At 41.1% G+C, this 10,273-nt stretch overlaps 1 long non-coding RNA gene across 1 annotated transcript; it reads right to left on the bottom strand.

Moving 5' to 3' along the window:
- Positions 1 to 6,386: 6,386 nt before the first annotated feature.
- On the bottom strand, positions 6,387 to 7,881 carry LOC115281793. Its single transcript, XR_003904405.1, has 3 exons — positions 7,792 to 7,881; positions 7,129 to 7,196; positions 6,387 to 6,606 (listed from the first exon to the last, which is right to left on the bottom strand). It is a non-coding gene; the product is annotated as an uncharacterized LOC115281793 (long non-coding RNA).
- Positions 7,882 to 10,273: the final 2,392 nt, after the last annotated feature.

Here is a 10,273-nt window from a genome sequence, read left to right as displayed (position 1 = left end):
GATGGATTTACAAATACTGAACCAGCCCTGTAACCCAAGAATGAATTGCACTTGATCATGGTGGATAATTCTTTTTATATGTTGTTGAATTCGATTTGCTAGTATCTTGTTGAGGATTTTTGCATCCGTATTCATCAAGGATATTGGTCTATAGTTCTTTTTTTTTTTTTGCTGGGTCTCTGTCCAGTTTGGGAATCAAAGTGATGCTGGCTTTGTAGAATGAGTCTGGAAGTTTTCCTTCTATTTCTATTTTTATTTTGGAGTAGCTTGAGAAGTATGGGTATTAACTCTGCTTTAAATGTCTGGTAGAATTCCCCAGGGAAGCCATCTGGCCCAGGGCTCTTATTTGTTGGGAGATTTTCTATAACTGATTTGATTTCTCCTCTGGTTATGATTCTGTTCAGATTTTCTATATCTTCCCATTTGAATGTTGGTAGTGTATGTGTGTTTAGGAAATTTGTCCATTTCTTCTAGGTTGTCCAGTTTGTTGGCATATAATTTTTCATAGTATTCCATGATAATTGCTTATATTTCTAAGGAATTGGTTGTAATAAATCCATTTTCATCATGGTTTTGTCTATTTGGGTGCTCTCTCTTTTCGTTTTGAGAAGCCTGGCTAGGGGTTTATCAATTTTATTTTTTCAAAAAACCAACTCTTGGTTTCATTGATCTGCTCAACTGTTGTTTTGTGATTCTATACTGTTTATTACTGCCCTGATCTTTATTATTTCTCTTCTTCTGCTGGGTTTGGGGTGTTCTGCTTTGCTTCGAGCTCCTTTATATGCACTGTTAGATTTTGTATTTGCACTTTTTCCAGTTTCTTGAAATAGGCCCAGATTGCAATGTACTTTCCTCTTAGGACTGCTTTTGATGCATCCCAGAGAGTTTGGATAATTGTATTTTCATTTTCATTTGTTTCCATATATTTTTAATTTTTTTCTCTAATTGCCTGTTTGACCCATTCATTCTTTCAGATGTTCTTTAACTTTCATGTTTTTGGAGGTTTTCCAGACTTTTTCCCGTGGTTGATTTCAAGTTTCATAGCACTGTGATCTGAAAGTGTGCATGGTATGATCTCAATTCTTTTATGTTTTTGGTGGCTGTTTTATGACCCAGTATGTGATCTATCTTGGGAATGTGCCATGTCCACTTGAGAAGAAAGTGAATTCCATAGCTTCAGGATGTAGAGTTCTAGATATATCTGTCAAGTCCATCTGATCCAGTGTGTTGTTTAGGTCCATTGTTTCTTTAGTGATTCTCTGTCTAGTTGATCTATCCATTGCTGTAAGTGGAGTATTAAAGTTCCCTGCTATTAGCACATTATTGTCAATAATATTGCTTATGTTTATGATTAATTGTTTATGTATTTGAGAGCTCCTGAATTTGGTGGGTAGACATTTATAATTGTTAGCTATTTCTGTTGGATAGATCCTGTGATTATTATATAATCACATCTCTTCTTCATCTCTTATTACTGCGCTTACTTTAATGTTCAATTTGTCTGATATAAGTATGGCTACTCCAGCTTTCTTTTGACTTCCATGATAGATATTTCTCCATCCCCTCACTTTCAATCTGAAGGTGTCTTTAGGTCTAAAATAAGTTTCTTGTTGTAGACAGCAAATAGATGGATCTTGTGTTTTTTTTTTTATCTGTTTTGATACCCTATATATTTTTGATTGGAGTATTTAGTCCATTTACATTCAGTGTTATTATTAAAAAGCATGGATATAGACTCATTGTGTTCTTTGTAGGGTTCATGCTTGTAGTGGTGACTCTGGCATTTTGTGTTCCTTGCAACATTTCCCTCATAGAGTCCCCCTTAGGATTTTTGTAGGGTTGGTTTAGTGGTGATGAATTCTTTCCATTTTTTGTTTGTTTGGGAAAACCTTTATCTCTCTATTCTGAATGACAGGCTTGCTGGATAAAGGATTCTTTGCTGCTTATTTTTCCTGTTCATCACATTGAAGATTTCCTGCCATTTCTTTCTGGCCTGCCATGTTTTAGTAGATAGGTCTGCTCCTACCCTTATGTGTCTCCCTTTGTATGTTAGGGCCCTTTTATCCCTAGCTGCTTTCAGAATTCTCTCTTTATCCTTCTGTTTTGTCTGTTTCACTATGTTATGTTGTGCAGAAGATTGATTCAAGTTACATTTGAGGGGAGTTCTCTGTGCCTCTTGAATTTCAATATCTGTTTCTTTCCCCAGATTGGGGAAGTTCTTGGCTGTAATTTGTTCAAGTACCCCTTTAGCCCCTTTCTCTCTCCTTCTTATGGGATTCCTATGATAGAGTTATTGTCCTGTTTGATTGTATCATTCAGTTCTCAAATTCTCCTTTCATGCTCCTGGGTCAATTTCTCTCTCTTTTTCTCGGCTTCCTCTTTTTCTATAATCGAGTCTTCTAATTCACCTATTCTCCTCTCTGCCTCTTCAATCTGTGCAGTGGCCACCCCCATCTTATTATGCACCTCATTTATAGAATTTTTAAATTCATCATAACTATTTTTATGATCCATAATCTTTGTAGCAATAGTGTCTCTGCTCTCTTCTGTGCCTTTTTCAAGTCCAGCGATTAATTTTATCATAATTCTTATAAATTCTTGGTCCTTTATGTTGCTTATATCTGTTTTGACCAATTCTTTAGCTGTCACTTCTTCCTGGAATTTCTTTTGAGGAGAGTTCTTTCTTTTGGTCATTGTGGCTATAGCTTCTGTCTCCTGTAAGTTAAAAGCTTGTTATGCTTTTAACGCTCTGCACCTGTGAGTTCTGCTATATTAAAGGAGCCTCATAGACTGTCCAGGGCCTGTCCATTCAGGAAATGTTCTTTTAATGGTGTCCCTTGGTCTCTCTTGTTGTGACTTTGGTTATTTTATTTTCCTCCTTGTAGTGATATTTGGGACTCTCCACCATGTGTCCTTTGGTTTGTTTCTTGAGGTAGCCCTTGAAAGGAAAACAGACAAACAAAAACAAAAACCTGCAAACGTATAAACAAATCAAACAAACAAGCAAACCGGAAAAAAAAAACCCTCAAAACAAAAACAACAAAAGACAAAGGACAGTCTAAAAGTATAAAATTAGAAATCCCACCTATAAACAAAGAGCAGGGAGGAGGCAGTGCTGATGGAAGAGCATATACAAAAAGAGAAATGACAGGGGTGGGAAGAAAGAGAAATTGAACATTGACCAGGCAGAGAGACCAGAAGGCTTAATTCAGAGATAGAAGAGTTTTTAAAAGTGAGAGTGGAGTGGCACCTGGGTGACTCAGTCAGTTGAGCATCTGACTCTTGATTTCGTCTCAGATTATGATCTCATGGTTTGTGAGATAAAGCCTTACATCAGGCTTTGTGCTAACAGTGTGGAGCCTATTTGGGGTTCTCTCTCTACTCTTCCCCCACTTATGCACGCATAGCCTCTCTCTTTCTTTCTCAAAATAAATAAATAAACATTAAGAAAAGGGTGAGATGGATCAGGATATATGCCAAATTGGCACCTGGGCAGTTAGATACAAGTATTACAGTCCAAACAAATTTGCCTTGTATTCATTAGGCTGAACCTTCCTTACCACAGTATGAGTGCAGGTGCTTCTCCAAGTACATAACCTAGGCAAGTTGCTCTGCTTCCCATGGTACTGATGTGGTTTGAAGTATTGGGGTTTGGAGCAAATGGCCAAGAAAGAAATCTTGGGATGTGTTTGCTGCAAAAAGGTGGTTTTATTAGAACACAGGGACAGGACCCATGGGCAGAAAAAGCTGCCTTATAAATGTGAGGGGTGACTGATTACATGTTTGGGGAGGAGGGGTGAGGAGAAGGGAAGTTTCCAGAAGGACTTTCATATGCTAAAGAGGACTCTTAAGTTACCAGAGGCCTTGCTATTATTGAGCTAAAGTTATTTTTCCCTCTAGTAGGCATTAACATTAAGACAAGACAGTAGGCAACAATAGCCAAAACATGGAAAGAGCCTAAATGTCCATCACCTGATGAGTGGATCAAGAAGACGTGGTATATATATACAGTGGAGTATTACATGGCAATGAGAAAGAATGAAATATGGCCATTTGTAGGAAAGTGGATGGACCTTGAGGGTGTCATGCTAAGCGAAATAAGTCAGGCAGAGAAGGACAGAAACCATATGTTTGCACTCATAGGTCTAACAGGAAAACAGGAGAAACCTAATGGAGGACCAGGGGGAGGGGAAGCGGGAGAGAGAGGTACGCAAAACTTGAGAGACTATTGAATACTGAAAACGAACTGAGGGTTGAAGGGGGAAGGGGGAAAAGAGGTGGTGGTGATGGAGGAGGGCACTTGTGGGGAAGAGCACTGGGTGTTGTATGGAAACTAATTTGAAAAAAATTGTCTTTAAAAAAAAAAGACAAGACAGGGAGTTTCTTGGAAGAATGTTTTAGAGATCGCCTTTTTTCTTGTAAATCATTAAGACAGTTGCAAATGGATGCAGGCTCATGTCCCACATGACTGGGATCTCTATCAGTGAACCATTGGTTTTTCTCTTTCCTTTGTTCTTGGGCAGCCGGGAATTCCTGAGGAATGTCACTCATAACCCACCTGGAGGTGGGGGCATTAGCTTGTCTTTGACTCCCTCTTCAGTACCACCTCCCCCAGAAATCCTTTGAGGAAAGCTGAAGAAGGAAGTCTGGGAGGAGTGCCAGTCTCTAGCTCCTTTCATGGTTTTGCTCTTAAGGGTTTGTTGGTCCCTGATTTGTTTGAGCGTCCTTACCTCCCTTTCTGTATTCTTTGCTTTCTTTTCTCCTACAGCCTCAGCTGGCCATGATGGCCTCTGGATTGCTGGCAGGTGTCTGGATTGCTCTTTCTTTACTTCCCCATCTGGAAAGCTATGCACATAGGATTTCTTATTTTCAGTCCTTGTCACCAAGCTGGAGGCAGTCAGATGCCTGAGAAATCATTTTGATGAGGCCGAGACAGCCTCCCCTTCTCCTACCGCCTCTTCAGTGAACAGCCTAGGTCAGTGATAGAAGGAACTAAAAATAGCTAGAAATGCTCTAGCTAGTCATTCTCAAGTGGCTGGTCACATGAGGCACCAGAAGAGAATTGCAGAATCTGGTGTACAGCTCCAAGAATGCAAGTGCCTGTTGACCCAAAGCCTGTGTGTGTGATTTTGGCAGAAGAGCAGTAGACACACGCACGCTCATACACACCTGTTACTGTACACACCCCGCACATGCAGTCACCAAGCACTGGAGAATCTCTTGGAAAAGTCAAGTGCCAGTTATATATCTAGGGGTTGACAGACCGTGGCTTCTTGGAGAAAGTAATACAAAACCAGATCTGTGGGTGCCTGGCTGGCTCAGGTGGCAGAGCATACAACTCCTGATCTTGCGGTTGTGAGTGTGAGCTCTCTGTTGAGTGTAGAGATTACTTAAAATAAAATCTTTAAAAAAAAAAAAGATAAGGCCAGATCTGGACAGAGAAGGGTGAGAAGCCACCCTTGGACAGACGCAAGAGAAAAGGTCCTTCCTGTGGCTGATGCAGTGTATAGTCAGGAAGATGAGCACGGTAGCCTGCGGAGTCACATAGCCCTGGCCGGACACCTTGTTCCTTACCAGCTGTGTGGCCCTACGTGTGTTGCTTTCTATTTATGCTCATCAGCTTTTTCACCTCTAAAGTGGGGGTGGGGCCTACAACAGAAAGTTGTTGAAGAGATGAAGGAAGGTCATTCACGCAGACTCCCAGCATGCATAGTACAGAGTCGGCAAGCCTGATTATTCGTTTCTTTCCCTTCCCGTCTTTCTTTATGGAGAATATGGCACAGTGAGCAGGTCTGTTTACTCACTACATTCCTGAAGCTCATCTAGTTATATTTGGGGCTCCTAAATTAGGCTTGGGAACTGCTTGATGTGGGGCTTCCTGGAAAGCGTGATCTGGTGAATGTCAGACCAGGGAGAATGATGTCACACCTGGATTAGTTTAGGTCAGCGTTTTTCGACTGCAAGTCATGACCCCTAGTGGTTCAAGAAATCAATTTTGTGGCCTAGAATCAGCATTAGGAAAAAAAACAAAAACAAAAACAGAGTAGATAGAGTAGAAGAGAAGCCAACAGAACAGGCATGGCAGTACCAGAGTGCACTGCACAAAGTAAGGGTCCGGTCACATATGTGTATGCGTGTGAGTGGCTTGCCCTTTAGGGAGTTCTAACTACTGTGAGAGGTCAGGCCTTCTGAACAGCAAAATCCTGGGAGCTTCAATCCGCTTGTTGTTTTGGGGGTCTGTTGAGAAATGATCAAATTTGACCTTTTTTGGTTAAAACTGATGGAAATGAGAAGTTAGAATTTCCCCCACAGGATGCAGATAGATAAGAGCTACTTGAATAGTTGACCAGTTCATACGGACCTTTTTTTTTTTTTTTTCAGGTTAATGAGGCTCTGGGGGGTATGCGGTAGATGAGACAGCTGGGGAATGAGATGTGGCTTGACAGCGGAGGGGTGGTGTGAGGCGGAAGGGAGCGAGGATGATGACACCTAATTCGCTCAGCATGTAATTGTTCAGGCTCTGCTCTGCCTTGCGCAGGCCTCGGGAATGTCGGGAATGTCGTTAAACAGGTCAGAAGGTGTGGCTGTCCTCACAGAGCGCAGTATCTGGTGGTGGAAATAGATAAGCACCTGCTAAAGAAATCATTTTATCCTGAATCATATTTTTTTGCCTGTCACATTTGAAGTGTTCCTGGATATAATAGGGGATTGAAATCGCTTTTTAACTACTTGTGTGATATATATTGATTATTTTGTTTTCTGTTCCTAATTTTAAAACTAGCTAAGGAGAGGAATGAGGGGATGTATGTGTGTATACACATGTACATATATGTATGTATGTATACACACATATGTACACACACATACTTACACAGTGCTGAATTAAGTTGCTTTTCAGTTACATGGTCCTACGGTTTTTTCAATGGGCCAGTGGCTCTCAAAAGCTGCAAGCTCTCCCCCTGCATCTCCAGCACTCAGCAAAACCCATTTCCATAGGAGTCCTGGGCCTGTCTTGTCTCAGGAGGCCAGCGCTTATAATTCTGTTTATCAAAAATGCTTGCTGTTATCTTGATAAAAACAGTTGCAGTTGCCCCTTTTAGAGAATATATGTAATAGAAAAGTATATACCTGGAAATCCATGGGGGGGGGCTGTTGCTAGAAGCCTCCTTAGAGGTTTATTTGTTCAGTTGTCATATCTGAAAAGGAGCAGAAAGGACACATTTTGACAGGTTAATAGATTTGCAGAGCCCGGAGAAATTGTGTCCTTTTCCCAGAGCTACGTCATTCTCCTCTTTGCTGCCTGTAGGAAATACAGTGACGTTCCTTCCTCAGGAAGGCGAGGGTGATGACCAGTTGTATAAATCTCTGAGAACCATTCTGGGCCATCCTTCACCTTGCCTTGCTCTCCAAGCGGGAGGGAGAACACAGCTGAAGGTTTAGAACAGAGGTGACGTGGTTTGTGGAGCATGTAGTTCTGAGTCAGTATTCAGGTAGTGTTTCCGATAGACTGGTGGTTCTCAACCAGAGATGATGGGTGTTTCAGAGTACGCTGGTGATTTATCCAAGTCACACAGGCCTTTTCTGCTGTCGTATTATGGCAAGTACCAAATGTTCAGGAAAAAATGTGGTTCAGCAAAGCCCCACAGGTAATTCTCAACTTATCTCTTTCCTACTCCAGTTACTGATACAAAGGTAATGCACCAAAACCCTGCGGAAATACACAGTGAAAGCATGTGAAAAATCTAAAAATTGGATACAAGAGAGTCCAGAAAAAGAACCAACAGCACTCACTATTTCTCAGAATGCATCTTTTCCTGCACTGGACTGTCTGCTGGCATTCCTGGGCACCCCACGAGCTGTGGGGAGACCGGAAGAGCTCTTGCCGGAGGCGCATGTTATGCACAAAGCTCGGTAAAGAAAGGCAGGAACACCAGCTAGAATGCTCTGTTCCTTGTGAGTGCCACTTAGCTGGCACTGTCCTAGAGCCCAGTGATGCAATGTGTTGTTGGGGCCTGCCTGGGACAGTGACCCAGGGCATCTGATTTAAAGGAAGATAGCAATTCTTTTTTTAGTGAATTGCTACTTTAGAAAACATATTCAACCTTTGTGCATCTTACATGTATTTATTTTTGAGAGAGGTGGGAGAGACAGAGCATGAGCTAGGGAGGGGCAGAGGCAGAGGGAGACACAGAATCTGATGCAGGCGGTGGGCTCTGAGCTGTCAGCAGAGCCCAACATGGGGCTCACACTCATGAACAGTGAGGTCATGACCTGAGCCAAACTCGGACGTTAAACCCACTGAACCACTTAGGTGCCCTGTGGCTTATACTTTAGATGTGCCTCTTGTAAGCAGCAAATACTTGGATTAAAAAAAAAAAAAAAAAGAACACCAAACCATTCTATTTTTTAACTCGTGGGTATAGGATATATGTATATATCACTCATATATGTTACATAGAGAGAATGTGTCATTCTTGTTGTTGTTGTTAGTGCCACCTGTTTTTCTTTCTTTTCCTCTCTTTTGCCTTTTTTTGGGAAAAATTTTAACCTTTCTTGTTTGAAAGTAATGTACTTTGTTCCTATTCCCATCAATTCCACATACATACTTAAAGTCTGAAATCGATTTGATCAATACATTTAATCTCTTCCTGGTGATTTAAGTGTCTCAGAACACGTTTAACTCCATTTACCTTGCTATCATTGTAGACTCTAAGTAGTGTTCAATTTAAATCCATAAGACAGCATCATTATTTCATATACCCAATTTTATTTTATCCATAGATATTGACTACTTTTATTCTGTATTCCTTCTTATTTTAGAATTTCCTTTAGTGAGGGGCCCCTGGGTGGCTCAGTCAGTTAAGCATCCGACTTTGGCTCAGGTCGTGATTTCACAGTTTGTGGGTCTGAGCCCCGCATCGGGCTCTGTGCTGACAGCTCAGAGCCTGGAGCCTGCTCTGGTTTCTGCGTCTCCTTCTTTCTCTGCCCTTCCCCTGCTCATGGTCTGTTTCTCTCTGTATCAATAATAAATAAACATAAAAAATTAAAAAAAAAAGAATTTCCTTTAGTGAAGGTATGCTGGAGGCAAACCTTCGGTGTTTGGTGGTCTGAAAATATCTTTATTTTATCCTCATTCTTGAAAAATATTTTTAGGGGGAAAAGGGTCCTATGTTGGGAAATGTTTCCTTTTAGGACATTGTCCTTTTGGAATGTTGCATTATCTTCTGGCTTCGATTGTGGAGAGTTCAGCTGTCAGTCTCTTTCATTAGAATGCCAACTTCTTTGCTCTGCCTGCTTTTCACATCCTTTCTTTGACATCATTGACTTGCAGTTTCACAGTAATGTGTTCCTGTGTGCTTGGAATTCACTGAGCTCCTTTAATCTTTAGAGTTGCTTCTTCCTTATATATTTGGATAAATCCTGAATGCTTCTCCCTCAAAATGTACTTCTACCCTGTTTTCTCTTTATTCTTCCGTAGCTCTGATGAGTCACATATGTTAGTCCCTTTCGCTCTTACATGTTGCTTGACATCTTTGATTTTGATCATTTGTTTTGTGCTGCATTCTGAAAAAATGCCTTCTGAGCTGTCTTCCCTTCTGTTCCTTCTGCAAGAGTCAAATCTAATTGTTTCTGTATTGTTTATGTCCACAAGTTCTATTAATGCATTTTATTGAGTCATTTAAACATTTTTCCATTCCCTGAAGATATTTTCAAGTTATTTTATTTATTTATTTATTTATTTATTTATTTATTTTTTAAAGTATTACTTTTCCTGGCTGTTGCTTGGACTACAACTTTCTTTTTTTCTGTTTATTTATTTATTTTTAAATATTTTATTTATTTTTGATACAGAGAGAGACAGAGCATGAGAGGGGGAGGGGTAGAGAGAGAAGGAGACACAGAACTGGAAGCAGGCTCCAGGCTCTGAGCTAGCTGTCAGCACAGAGCCTGATGCGGGGCTCGAACCCACGGACGTGAGATCTGACCTGAGCCGAAATCGGAGGCTTAACCGACTGAGCCACCCAGGTGCCCCTACTTATTTATTTAAATCAAGTTAGTTAACATACCGTTAACTATATGGTTTCAGGAATAGAACCTAAAAATTCATCACTTACATGTAACACTCAGTGCTTATCCCAGCAAGTGTCCTCCCAAAGCCCATCACTCGGCCCATCCTCTCACCTAACTGCCGGAGTCCAGCTCCTGCAGGTCCAGGAGTCCCCCGAAGGATGATGGTGCAGGCCAAAGAGTGAGTGAGAGAGCCTTGCGTTTC

Source organism: Suricata suricatta, chromosome 2 (genome assembly GCF_006229205.1).
Source record: "Suricata suricatta isolate VVHF042 chromosome 2, meerkat_22Aug2017_6uvM2_HiC, whole genome shotgun sequence".
Classification (NCBI taxonomy): domain Eukaryota; kingdom Metazoa; phylum Chordata; class Mammalia; order Carnivora; family Herpestidae; genus Suricata; species Suricata suricatta.
The sequence above is the reverse complement of the archived record's forward strand: the minus strand, read 5'-3'. Positions and strand labels throughout refer to the sequence as shown.